At 39.8% G+C, this 12,673-nt stretch overlaps 1 long non-coding RNA gene across 1 annotated transcript; it reads left to right on the top strand.

Annotated features, from left to right (window-relative positions):
- The first annotated feature begins 2,752 nt into the window (after nt 1–2,752).
- On the top strand, nt 2,753–10,410 carry LOC112544020 (uncharacterized). The gene is made up of 3 exons (XR_003087322.3): nt 2,753–2,900; nt 9,078–9,310; nt 10,093–10,410. It is a non-coding gene; the product is annotated as an uncharacterized LOC112544020 (long non-coding RNA).
- The last annotated feature ends 2,263 nt before the right edge of the window (nt 10,411–12,673 follow it).

Below are 12,673 nucleotides of genomic sequence, written 5' to 3'. Positions count from 1 at the left end.
TTTACTAGGTGAAATCCCTGGTCCCATTCAGTCAATGGCAAAGCTCCCAGAGACTTCACTGGGAAGAGGTTTTCAGGCAATTCCTGCAGACTTGGAACCGTGATCAAGCAATATTGTGGCTTTACCCCTTCTGTGAAAAAGTCACAGAGGGGAAGCCATGTTAGTTTGTAACTTTTAACATCTTAAAGACTGATAAAAATATATAGAATCATGAGCTTTCATGAGTAAAACCCACTTCATCAGATGAGTTGGAGTATAAATAACAGAAACCGAGATACATATAAACAGCTAAGAAGTACCTGTCAATTGTAAGACCCACGTTAATGAGGCTAATTAAGTGAGCTGGATAAGAACATAAGAATGGCCATACTGGGTCAGACCAACGGTCCATCCAGCCCAGTATCCTGTCTGCTGACAGTGGCCAATGCCAGGTGCCCCAGAGGGAGGGAACACAACAGGTAATCCTCATGTGATCCCACATAACCAGACAAATGGAGGCTAGGGACACCATTCCAACCCATCCTGGCTAATAGCCATTGATGGATCTAACTTTCATGAATCTATCTAGCTCTTTTTTGAATGCTGGAAAAGTCTTAAGTCTTCACAACATCATCCGGTAAGGAGTTCCATAGGTTGACTGTGCGCTCACTGAAGAAAAACTTCCATTTGTTTATTTTAAACCTGCTGCCTATTATTTTCATTTCATGATCCCTAGTTCTTTTATTGTGGAAATAAGTAAATATTTTTTCTTGATTCACTTTTTCCATACCAGTCATGATTTCATAGACCTCTATCATATCCCCCCTTTAATCTCCTCTTTTCTAAAATGAAAAGTCTAAGTCTTTTTAATCTGTCTTCATGTGGGACCCATTCTAAACCCTTAATCATTTTTGTTGCCCTTTTCTGAACTTTTTCCAATGCCAATATATCTTTTCTGAGATGAGGCGACCACATCTGTATGCAGTGTTTAAGATGTGGGCGTACCATGGTTTTATATAGAGGCAATAAGATATTTTTCTTATTCTCTATCTCTTTTTTAATGATTCCTAACATTCAGTTTGCTTTTTTGACTGCTGCTGGATACTGAGTAGATGTTTTCAGGGAACTAACCACTATGACTCCAATTACAGTTCTGCAGTCTCTGTAATTGGCTGATGAAATTCCCTTGTAAAAGTATGGCTAATTTTAAATCCATGAATGAGTGCTCAAGTTAAAATGTTCCCCTTCAGATTTATGTATGTTGCCATTTCTGATGTGTGGTTTGTGTCCATTAATCCTTTGTTGTAGACTGTGTCCAGTATGGCCAATATACATGGCAGAAGAGCATTGTTGGCACCTGATGGCATATATCACATTAGAAGATATGCAGTTGTATGAGCCCCTGAACTTGTGGTTTATGTGGTTAGGGCCTGTGATGGTATTGCTTGTATAGATAATGTGAACAGAGATAATAAAAGGTTTGTTGCAGAAGTAGGTTCCTAGGTGAGTGTGTCTGAGATGTGATATGTGGCTGCCAAAAAAAATTGCTTCAGGTTGCAGGGTTGTCTGTAGGTGAGGATTGGTAAACTGCTCCCAAGGCCTGTGAGAATGAGGAATCGTTTTCCAGGATAGGTTGTAGATTGCCAATAATACACTGGAGGAGTTTAAGCTGGGTCTGTAGGTTATGACCAGTGTTGTTCTGTTATTTTCCTTGTTGGGCCTGTCCTGAAGCAGGTGATTTCTGGGTACTTCTCTGGCTCTGTCAATCTGTTTCCTCACTTCCCCACGTGGGTATTTAAGTTTTAAGAATACCTGATAAAGATCTTGTAGGTGTTTATCTGTGGGATTGGAACAAATCTGGTTGTACTTTAGGGCTTGGCTGTAGACAATGTATCTGTGAAAATTTTGGTAGCTTCATGATGTAGGGTGCTGGCATCTCTTCAAGGAAAATAGTTTGCAAGTCACAACAACCTTCATCCTGCTGGATGTAATCTGTATTTAATGCTTTGTCAACTTCCCTTGTACTTTAGTCTCAGTATCCAGTACCAAAGATGATGATTATGTTAAAAGATGTCACCAGAACTTTGATTTCAGTGCAGTGAAAGTTATGTAGGTAAAAATGTCATCACATTCATGACCACATGCATTCAATACTCACAACATTATAGGTGATTATTCTGCCTATCATGCATAAAACATAATATATTATTTTTGATAGGTGCTATGTAAAGCAATCTCTTGCTGCCTGGACAAAAGAAACGGGTATCCAAGCAGGTGCTCAAGCTAACTTGTTGTGCAAAAGGGCAATGGTTATGCTGTGCACCAAAATCTTCCCTTTCCAATTGGAAATAATATGGCTCTGACTGGAGGAATATGATATTGATAATGAACACCTGTTGCCAGCTCATTCGCAGACATGGCTGATACCCTTTTGGCACAAAGTTTTTATGATGCTGGAGCAAGTTTGCCAAAAGTACCTAAGGGTTATGGAGCACAAACGGCACTTGCTTTCTGTGTTCCTTGTGTTCTTAGATGCCTTAATACTTTTAAAATATTCCCCTATTGCCTTCAGGGAATTGCCTGGTAGCCTGTTTGTTACCTGACTCTACAGCAGTGGTTTTCAAACTACGGGTCGTGTCCCTGTACTGGGTTGTGGAATGTCAGGCACTGAGTCTCATTGCTGTAGGGGGATTAGGTGACCAGAAGCAGCTGGCAGCAGGCTCAGCTCTTACATGGGGTGGGGAGTATACAGGGCTCCATGCACTGCCCTTGACCTGAGCACTAGTTCTGCACTCCCATTAGCTGGGATTCTACTTCTGGCTGCTTCCTGCTGCTGGGGAACAGCACGGTCTGCAATGACAGGAGAGGAAGGAAGCCTGCCTTAGCACCCCCACTGTACCGCTGACCGGGAGCTGCTCAAGGTAAGCCTCTCCTGCCCCAGCCCTGACATCCCAAAGCTGGAGCCCCCTCCTATGCCCCATCCTCATCCTCTGCCCCATCCTAGAGTGCACACTCTAGTCAAATTATGTTGGGCATCAACAATTTTTTTCAACTGGGTCATGAAAAAAAACTTTGAAAACCACCACTGTACAGTATATTCTACATTAAATTGTTTGGTTCTTAGCAACATCATTCATGGATGTGCATGCCTGTCCTTAGCTGTGAAGAGGGATATTTATTGTTAATTTTGATCTTGACATGGTCTGAGTGAGTCTGGTGTAAGTTATGCAGATCATTGTTTTTCCATTACAATGTAAGAGTTTTGTATTGAAATTTCTTATTATAACATTTGGCTTTGACTTGTTGCTGTTGAATTTTATCCAGTAACTTATGTAGTGCTATTTGTGCAAAGAATACGCATATAGAATTGAAGTAAGAACATATTTATTTATGTCTCTATGATTAAAGAGAGAATGGAACATCTATCACCACTGGACAGTGAATCAATTGCTTTACAAAGTTGGTGGGACAGATTTACTATGGAGGAGTGCATTAGATGGTTTAATATTGACTACTATGTGTATCTGAAGGATGTGAAACAAGTTTCTAGAAAGTTGGAGATAGAAGTGCACAAGTCTAATATATCGACACATGAAAATGCATTACCAAAGAATTGCAGAGAAAGGATTATATGAGTGGAGAGGAATATTGCACAGGTAATCGGAAGGGTGTATCAGGGAATCCTGTCAGCAGTGAATTACTCCTCCATATACGCTGCAATTATGTGATGGCTTCAAGGTAAATGAAGGAACTTCTCTTGTGGTAGAGTATCATTGGCTATGTAACAATTGACCCAACAATGTTTATGCAAGCCTGCATGCAAGTAAAGTGCACTATGAATGATGATGCTATCATTATCAATCACCTTCAGACTTTCTAAGAGATATGCTTTAGCTCCAACAGAAGTTATGACTCTGCAGGAATTCCTGGGTGAGGTTCTTTGGCCTGAGTTATGTAGGAGGTCAAGCGAGATGATCATAATGGTCCTTTCTGGCCATAAAGGGTGAGATACTTATGGGGGTTGGTGTCAACAGATGCTTAATTGACAATCAGGCTCAGGCTTGAACCCAAGATCTCAGCCTCTGTAAGATGAGAGGCTCCCACAGCTTGGACACCAGCCACAGCCCAAATGTCTACACATCAATTACACAAGCCCCTAATCTGAGCCCTGCAAGACCAAGTCAGCTGTCATGGGTAAGCTATGGGTGTCTAACTGCAATGTAGACGTACCCCGAATCTGTGAATCAATATATCTATTATAATGAACTGTGAAGACCTGTCTCAGGGGTAAAATATGAGTTGCATATTGTGGTATGGATCCTTGCTGAGCCTCATGGCTTGTTATTTTCATAAACTGCTGTGAGAGAAAATTACTTCTTTTTTGTGTAATAGCAAATGACAACTTGTGAATGGTGGGGTAAATATTGTTAAGATATTTAAGCACTTAGCTTGATTTGCAAATGTAAACATCCATAATTTCTACTGAAGTCAATGGAAAATGCAGATATGTAGTACCTATGAACACCTGGCCAATCAATGTTAGTAGGCATATATTTCTAGAGATTAAACTGTAGTGTAATCCCATAATTAAAGTTAAGAACCCCAGCCAGATTAGGTATCTTGAATGGCACATAGAAAATTTATTGGGGCAGAAATCTATGAAGCAGATTTAGAGGATTATTTTATTTTATTTTGTGACACTGAGCAACATAAAATGAAGAAATAGTAGCCTATTTTTTCTAGTAATGTATGCACATGCTCCAAACTAAAACACTACATACCACCAAAGAAAGAGATGGGGTGACTAGAACTGCATACAGTCTTCAAGTTGGGAAGATACCATGGATTTATGTAGAGATATTATGGCATTTATTTTCTTATTAAGTATCCCTTTCCTAATTGATCTTAGCATTCATAGAATCATAGAATACTAGGACTGAAAGGGACCTCGAAAGGTCATCAAGTCCAGTCCCCTGCCCCCATGGCAGGACCAAATACTGTCTAGACCATCCCTGATAGACATTTATCTAACCTACTCTTAAATATCTCCACAGATGGAGATTCCACAACCTCCCTAGGCAATTTATTCCAGTGTATGACTACCCTGACAGTTAGGAACTTTTTCCTAATGTCCAATCTAAACCTCCCTTGCTGCAGTTTAAGCCCATTGCTTCTTATTCTATCCTCAGAGGCCAAGATGTTTTCTCCCTCCTCCTTATGGCTATGTCTAGACTGCAGGCTTCTTTCGAAAGAGGCTCTTTCGAAAGCATCTTTCGAAAGAGCCTCTTTCGAAAGATCGCGTCTAGACTGCAGACGGATCTTTCGAAAGAGAAATCCGCTTTTTCGAAAGAGAGCACCCAGCGAGTCTGGATGCTCTCTTTCGAAGACGGCCTCTTACATTGAAGAACGCCTTCTTTTGAAAGAGGAACTTTCGAAGGAAGGCGTTCTTCCTCGTGAAACGAGGTTTACCGCCATCGAAAGAAAAGCCGCGTTCTTTCGAAATAATTTCAAAAGAACGCGGCTTGAGTCTGGACGCAGGGGAGTTTTTTCGGGAAAAGGCTACTTTTCCCGAAAAAAACCCTGAGTCTGGACACGGCCTATGACACCCTTTTAGATATCTGAAAACTGCTATCATATCCTCAATCTTCTCTTTTCTAAACTAAACAAACCCAATTCCTTCAGCCTTCCCTCATAGGTCATGTTCTCTTGACCTTTAATCATTCTCGTTGCTCTTCTCTGGACCCTCTCCATTTTGTGCCCAAAACTGAACACAATACTCCAATTGAGGCCTAACCAGAGCAGAGTAGAGTGGAAGAATGACTTCTTGTGTCTTGCTCACAACACACCTGTTAATGCATCCCAGAATCATGTTTGCTTTCTTCGCAACAGCATCACACTGCTGACTCATATTCAACTTGTGGTCCACTATAACCCCTAGATCCCTTTCTGCCGTACTCCTTCCCAGACCATCTCTTCCCATTCTGTATGTATGAAACCGATTGTTCCTTCCTAAGTGGAGCACTTTGCATTTATCTTTATTAAACTTCATCCTATTTACCTCAGACCATTTCTCAAATTTGTCCAATTTGAATTATGACCCTATCCTCCAGATTAGTCACAACCCCTCCCAGCTTGGTATCATTCTCTTATCTTTTTTGATTGCTACTGCACATTGAACAGATGTTTTCAGAGAATAATCACAATGACTCCAAAATTGTTTGCTTGCATGGTAACTGCTAATTAGGTCGCACAATTTTGTTTGTATAGTTGTGATTATAGTTTCCAATGTGCATTACTTTTCGTTTATAAACACTGAATTACATTTGACATTTTGATTCTCAGTCACTTCATTTTATAAGGTCCCTTTGTAACTCTTTACAAGAATTTTGGAAATAATTACCAATAATTACCTCATTTGAGAACTATTTAATCTGCAGACTTTGCCACCTCATTCTTTTCCTTCTTTTAAGATCATTTATGAATATAACCAACAATACTGGTCCCTGTATAGATATCTAGTGGATATTGTTATTTAGATTTCTCCTTTCTGAAAAATGCCAACCCTGTGTTGACAATCTTATAAAGAATTACTGATCCATGAGAGGACCTGCCCTTTTATCCCATGACAGCTTACTTTGCTTTACACTATTTGGTGAGAGACTATGTCAAAGGCTTTCTGAAACTCCAAACACAATATATTCACTGGACCACCCTCGTTCACATGTTTCTTGAATCCCTCAAAGAATACTAGTAGAGTTGTGAGGCATGGTTTCCCTTTAGAAAGTCATGGTGACTCTACCTGAACAAGTTATGTTCATCTATGTGTCTGATAATTCTGTTCTTTACTGTAGTTTCACGAAATTTGCCTAGCACTGAAGTCAGTCTTAAGAGCCTGTAATTGTCAGGATCACCTCTGGAGCCTTTACAAAAAAATTGTCATCACATTAGCTATCCTCTAGTCATCTGATACAGAAGATGATTTAAGTGAAAGGGCACATACCACGGTCGGTATTTCTCAATTTCGTATTTGAGTTCCTTCCGAAATTTTGCATAAATGCCATTGGTCCTAGTGACTTATTAATGTTTAACTATTTGTTCTAAAACCTCCTCTATTGACACCTCAGGCTGGGACAGTTTCTTAGATTTGTCACCTAAAAATAATGGCTCAGGTATGGGATCTGCCTCATTTCCTCTGCAGTGGAGGGTTGCCAGGCCTCTAGTTTTTTTTACCAGAATACCCAGTCAAAAACGGTACCTGGGAGGCTCCAGTGAGCATTGGGCCATTCAGAGTTCTGTCAGTGGTGCTGTGGGGCTAATGCAGGCTATTCCTTACCTGTCCTGGCTCCATGTGTTGCTCTGGATGTAGCCAGCTCCTAGGTGGGATCCAGGGGAGGGCAGACAGCTCCATATTCTGCCTTCACCCAAGCACTGGCTTTGCACTCCCATTGCCTGGAGTCCATAGCCAATGGGAGCTATGGGAGTGGTGCTTGAGGGAAAAACCAGAGTGCAGATTCCCCATCTAGAAGCCACACCTGCCATCCACTTCCAAGGCATAGCACCATGTCAGGATAGACAGGGAGCCTGTCTTAGCCGCACTGTGTCACTGACTTAGAGCCAACTGAGGTAAGCCTGCCCCAGCTTTCATACCCCATCCCAGAGCTGTCACCCTCTCCTGTATCCCAACTCTCTGACCCAGCTCTCAGTCCCCTCCTTCATTCTGAATCCCTTATTTCTGGCCCCACTCTGGAGCTTCACATCCAGTTAGAACCTCATGCCACACCACACCCCAAACTCCTTCCCCAGCTGAAGGAAAGTGAGTGAGTGAGGGTGGGGTGGAGACCTAGCCACTGTGGGAGGGAGGAGGTAGTGGGTGTGAGTCAAGGCCTCAGGGAAGGGCAGAGCTAGTGTGTTTGGTTTTGGTTAAGTAGAAAGTTGGCAACCCTACTGCAGTACAGTAAGAAATTCCCATTTGCATAATACAATGGATTTGTCACCCAGCAGGGGATGCCTTCCCTGGGTTCTAGCTGCAGACAGTCTTTGCACACCTGTGGCAAGTTCAGTATCGTGCTTTATAAACATGTTTTCCCAAATCATACGGTTTTTCCCAAGTCTTTACCTACCACCAAGACTTAAGGCATAGGATCTTGTACATCAAATGTCTCTCCTTCCCCCCCCCCCTTTTTTAATTATTTCTAGCTCATTAACTAATTAATAGGGTTCCTCAGCTTATCACTTAGTACTTAAACTATTGTTTCAGCAATTTATCTCCTGTAGGGATACTACAGACATGCACAGAATGGGATGTCAGCCTTAGGCTACTCTCACTATGTCACAGAGATAATAAGGCTGTATTAGAAGCTGAACACATCAGAGTACAATACACCCGCCTGCCTGTCATTTCCTCATTTAACCTCTTAAGAAAGCACTTACATATAAGCTTAAGTTAATGGAACTTCATTGGGACTTAAGCACATGATAGACAAACACCTGTCAGGGATGGACTAGATGGTGCTTGGTCCTGACATGAGTACAGAGGATTGGACTTGATGACTTCTTGAGGTTCCTTCCAGTTCTATGATTCTATTAAACTAGGGGGCTGCACCCACTACTCGCTTCGCTCGCCAATCCCCCTCTCTCTGGCCACTTTTACAGCCAGAGAGCCTGATGATATCTTTCTGTCACATGGCAGGAAAAACTTTTTATATGTAGGGAGAGATACATTCTATGAAATTCTATGCTTAACATTAAGGAGATGCTTGATAACTTGCTTGAATAAGAGTCTATTTTCTTAAAAATGGACTTTTAAGATGGATAGCTACTATAATCATTTTTTATCTACCTATTTAATCAAAATTATTTTGGAATAGATACTTTTAAAGTGCATGATTTGTCTTTTTTAAATGGATTTAGCAGAGACGTCTCTCAGAATCTGCTTAAGATAAACAAATGGAACACTAAGGAAGCAGTGACCTTATTTATTGATGGCAATTTACTATTTCATTGTATTGAAATATAAATAATTCTTAATGAATTTTACTGTTAAGCTGCAATTTAAATGTAATGATTAATAATTAGACTTTAATACTTTCTCTTTATAGGGACTATAATTTTCCCAGTTATCGCACAAGACAAAATACCTGTTTGATGCTTTCTAGGCACCATTTTGGACATCACCATATGGAAAGAAAGTATGGTACGCAGGGGAAGAAGGCCCTGAGTCAACACAGCTAAAATTAAAGTTAATTTCCATAGAAATGAAGATGGATTTCAACATATGCTTAAAGTTAAAAATGTGAATAATGCTTTGTTAGATCAGGGCCTAAGAAAATAGGTGAGTACATGATCTTTGCCAACATACTGAGTCTGCATATGGTTCTGATGTATTTATTCCAACACTCACTGTCACAGTTAAAAGCATGGGCAAGAGCTGCAGGATTGGAAGCAAATGCTACTCCATACTCCAATGCCATGTAATGGTAAGGAAGCCTATAACAAACTAATATTACATAAGAACATAAGAACGGCCATACTGGGTCAGACCAAAAGTCCATCCAGCCCAGTATCCAGTCTGCCGACAGTGGCCAATGTCAGGTGCCCCAGAGGGAGTGAACCAAACAGGTAATGATCAAGTGATCTCTCTCCTGCCATTCATCTCCACACTCTGACAAAACACAGGCTGGGGACACAATTCCTTACCCATCCTGGATAATAGCCATTAATGGACTTAACCTCCATGAATGTATCTAGTTCTCTTTTAAACCCTGTTATAGTCCTAGCCTTCACAATCTCCTCAGGCAAGGAGTTCCACAAGTTGACTGTACACTATGTGAAGAAGAACTTCTTGTTATATATTTTAAACCTGCTGTCCATTAATTTCATTTAGTGGCCCTAGTTCTTATTGTGGAAATAAGTAAATAGCTTTTCCTTACTCACTTTTTCCACACCAGTCATGATTTTATACTCCTCTATCATATCCCACCTTTGACTTTTCATCTTAGAAAAGAGAAGACTAAGTCTTTTTAATCTCTCCTCATATGGGACCCATTCCAAACCCCTAATCATTTTAGTTGTTCTTCTCTGAACCTTTTCTAATGCCAGTATATCTTTTTTGAGATGAGGAGACCACATCTGTACGCAGTATTCAAGATGTGGATGTACCATGGATTTATATAAGGGCAATAAGATATTCTTCCTCTTATTCGCTATCCCTTTTTTAATGATTCCTAGCATCCTGTTTGATTTTTTTGACTGCCACTGCACACTGCGTAGACGTCTTCAGAGAACTATCCATGATGACTCCAAGATCTCTTTCCTGATTAATTATAGCTAAATTAGCCCCCATGATATTATATATATAGTTGGGGTTATTTTTTCCAATGTGCATTACTTTACATTTATCCACATTAAATTTCATTTGCCATTTTATTGTCCAATCACTTCGTTTGAGATCTTTTTGAAGTTCTTCACAGTCTGCTTTGGTCTTAACTATCTTCAGCATTTTAGTATCATCTGCAAATTTTGCCACCTCACTGTTTACCCTTTTCTCCAGATAATTTATGAATAAGTTAAATAGGATTGGTCCCAGGACTGACCCTTGAGAAACACCACTAGATACCCCTCTGCATTCTGAAAATTTACAATTTATTCCTACCCTTTGTTTCCTGTTTTTTAAACAGTTATCAATCCATGAGAGGACCTTTCCTCTTATCCCATGACAACTTAATTTACATAAGAGCCTTTGCTGAGGGATCTTGTCAAAGGCTTTCTGGAAATCTAAGTACACTATATCTACTGGATCCCCCTTGTCCATATGTTTGTTGACCCCTTCAAAGAACTCTAATAGATTTATGACATGATTTCCCTTTACAGAAACCATGTTGACTTTTGCCCAACAAATATGTTCTTCTATGTGTCTGACAATTTTATTCTTTACTATTGTTTCAACTAATTTGCCCTGTACTGACATTAGACTAACTGGACTGTAATTGCCGTTAGAGACCTTTTTAAATATTGGCATTACATTAGCTATCTTCCAGTCATTGGGTACAGAAGCTGATTTAAAGGATAGGTTACAAATCATAGTTAATAGTTCCACAATTTCGTATTTGAGTTCTTTCAGAACTCTTGGGTGAATGCCATCTGATCCTGGTGACTTGTTACTGTGAAGTTTATCAATTAATTACAAAACCTCGTATAATGACACTTCAATCTGTTACAATTCCTCAGATTTGTCACCTACAAAGGACAGGTCAGGTTTCAGAATCTCCCTAATATTCTCAGCCGTGAAGACTGAAGCAAAGAATTCATTTAATTTTTACACAATGACTTTATCATCTTTATGTGCTCCTTTTGTATCTTGATCGTCCAGGGGCCCCATTGGTTGTTTAGCAGGCTTCCTGCTTCTGATGTATTTAAAAACATTTTGTTATTACCTTTTGAGTTTTTGGCTAGCTATTCTTCAAACTCTGTTTTGGCTTTTCTTATTACATTTTTATACTTAACTTGGCAGTGTTTATGCTCTCCTTTCTATTTACCTCACTAGAATTTGACTTCCACTTTTTAAAAGATGCCTTTTTATCTCTCTGCTTCTTTTACATGGTTGTTAAACTCTTCTTTAGTTCTTTTAGTGTGATTTTTAATTTGGCGGTATACATTTAAGTTGGGCCTCTATTATGGTGTCTTACTAAAGTGTCCATGCATCTTGCAGGGGTTTTACTTTCTGTTTAACTAACCTCCTCATTTTTGCATAGTTCCCCTTTCTGAAATTAAATGCCACAGAGTTGAGCTGCTGAGATGTTCTTCCCACCAGAGGAATGTTAAATGTTATTATATTATGGTCACTATTTCCAAGTGGTCCTGTTATAGTAACCTCTTGGACCAGATCCTGCTCTCCACGCAGGACTAATTCAGGAATTGCCTCTCCCCTTAGATGATGACATTATGTACCTAGAGCTATAAGATCCTGGCATTTTGTACTTCTTAGGCTCTATGCTTTTGAAATAGGCCCTCCTCTCAAACAAGTAGAGGGGAAGAGAGGCTCCTTTCCAAGGAGGAATGATGATATTTATTCAAAAGCTGTGAGCTGACATCTAAGTACTATGACACTGAGCTATTGTAAATGTTTATTATAATGGAAATAGTGAGCAGGTGTTGTAGCCCCAATTCAGGAAAGGATTTCTATGCAGGCAGAAAGAGTAAGCCCTGGCTTAACCATTAATCAAGGCAATGGACAATCAAGTACTTTAGGCCTACTTCCGATCTCAAACCAGATCAACCCAAATGTTGCTTTACATACCACCAATTTACACAAAATCAAGAGAAAAGTGAATTAGACATAGTAATGTAATATGCATAACAACTTTTTCATTGCATGACTCTTGAACGTTTATCTGTTTAAATATAGGGGTTCCTTTATTTTGGTTTTATTTTAATTGAATTATAATATGAACATGATTCCTTCAGAACTGCATCACAAGAGAAGACTGAAAAGTTTGCAAGCACAGCAAACGTGACTGAATTCATCAAGGTGACATACTCATGAGTAAGATTAAATGGCTATCCCATTGGTTCACAGATTGCTAATATCATGTTCCAATCTAGATCAGAAAGGAAACAGACACAGTTATTGATTTTTCCTGCAGGACTATAATTGCTACTAGTCTCTTTGTAGCCCATAGTGTGCAGCAGCAATGAT

Source organism: Pelodiscus sinensis, chromosome 1, assembly GCF_052426305.1.
Source record: "Pelodiscus sinensis isolate ZL-2025 chromosome 1, ASM5242630v1, whole genome shotgun sequence".
NCBI classification, from domain to species: domain Eukaryota; kingdom Metazoa; phylum Chordata; order Testudines; family Trionychidae; genus Pelodiscus; species Pelodiscus sinensis.
This window is presented reverse-complemented; position numbering and strand designations above follow the sequence as displayed.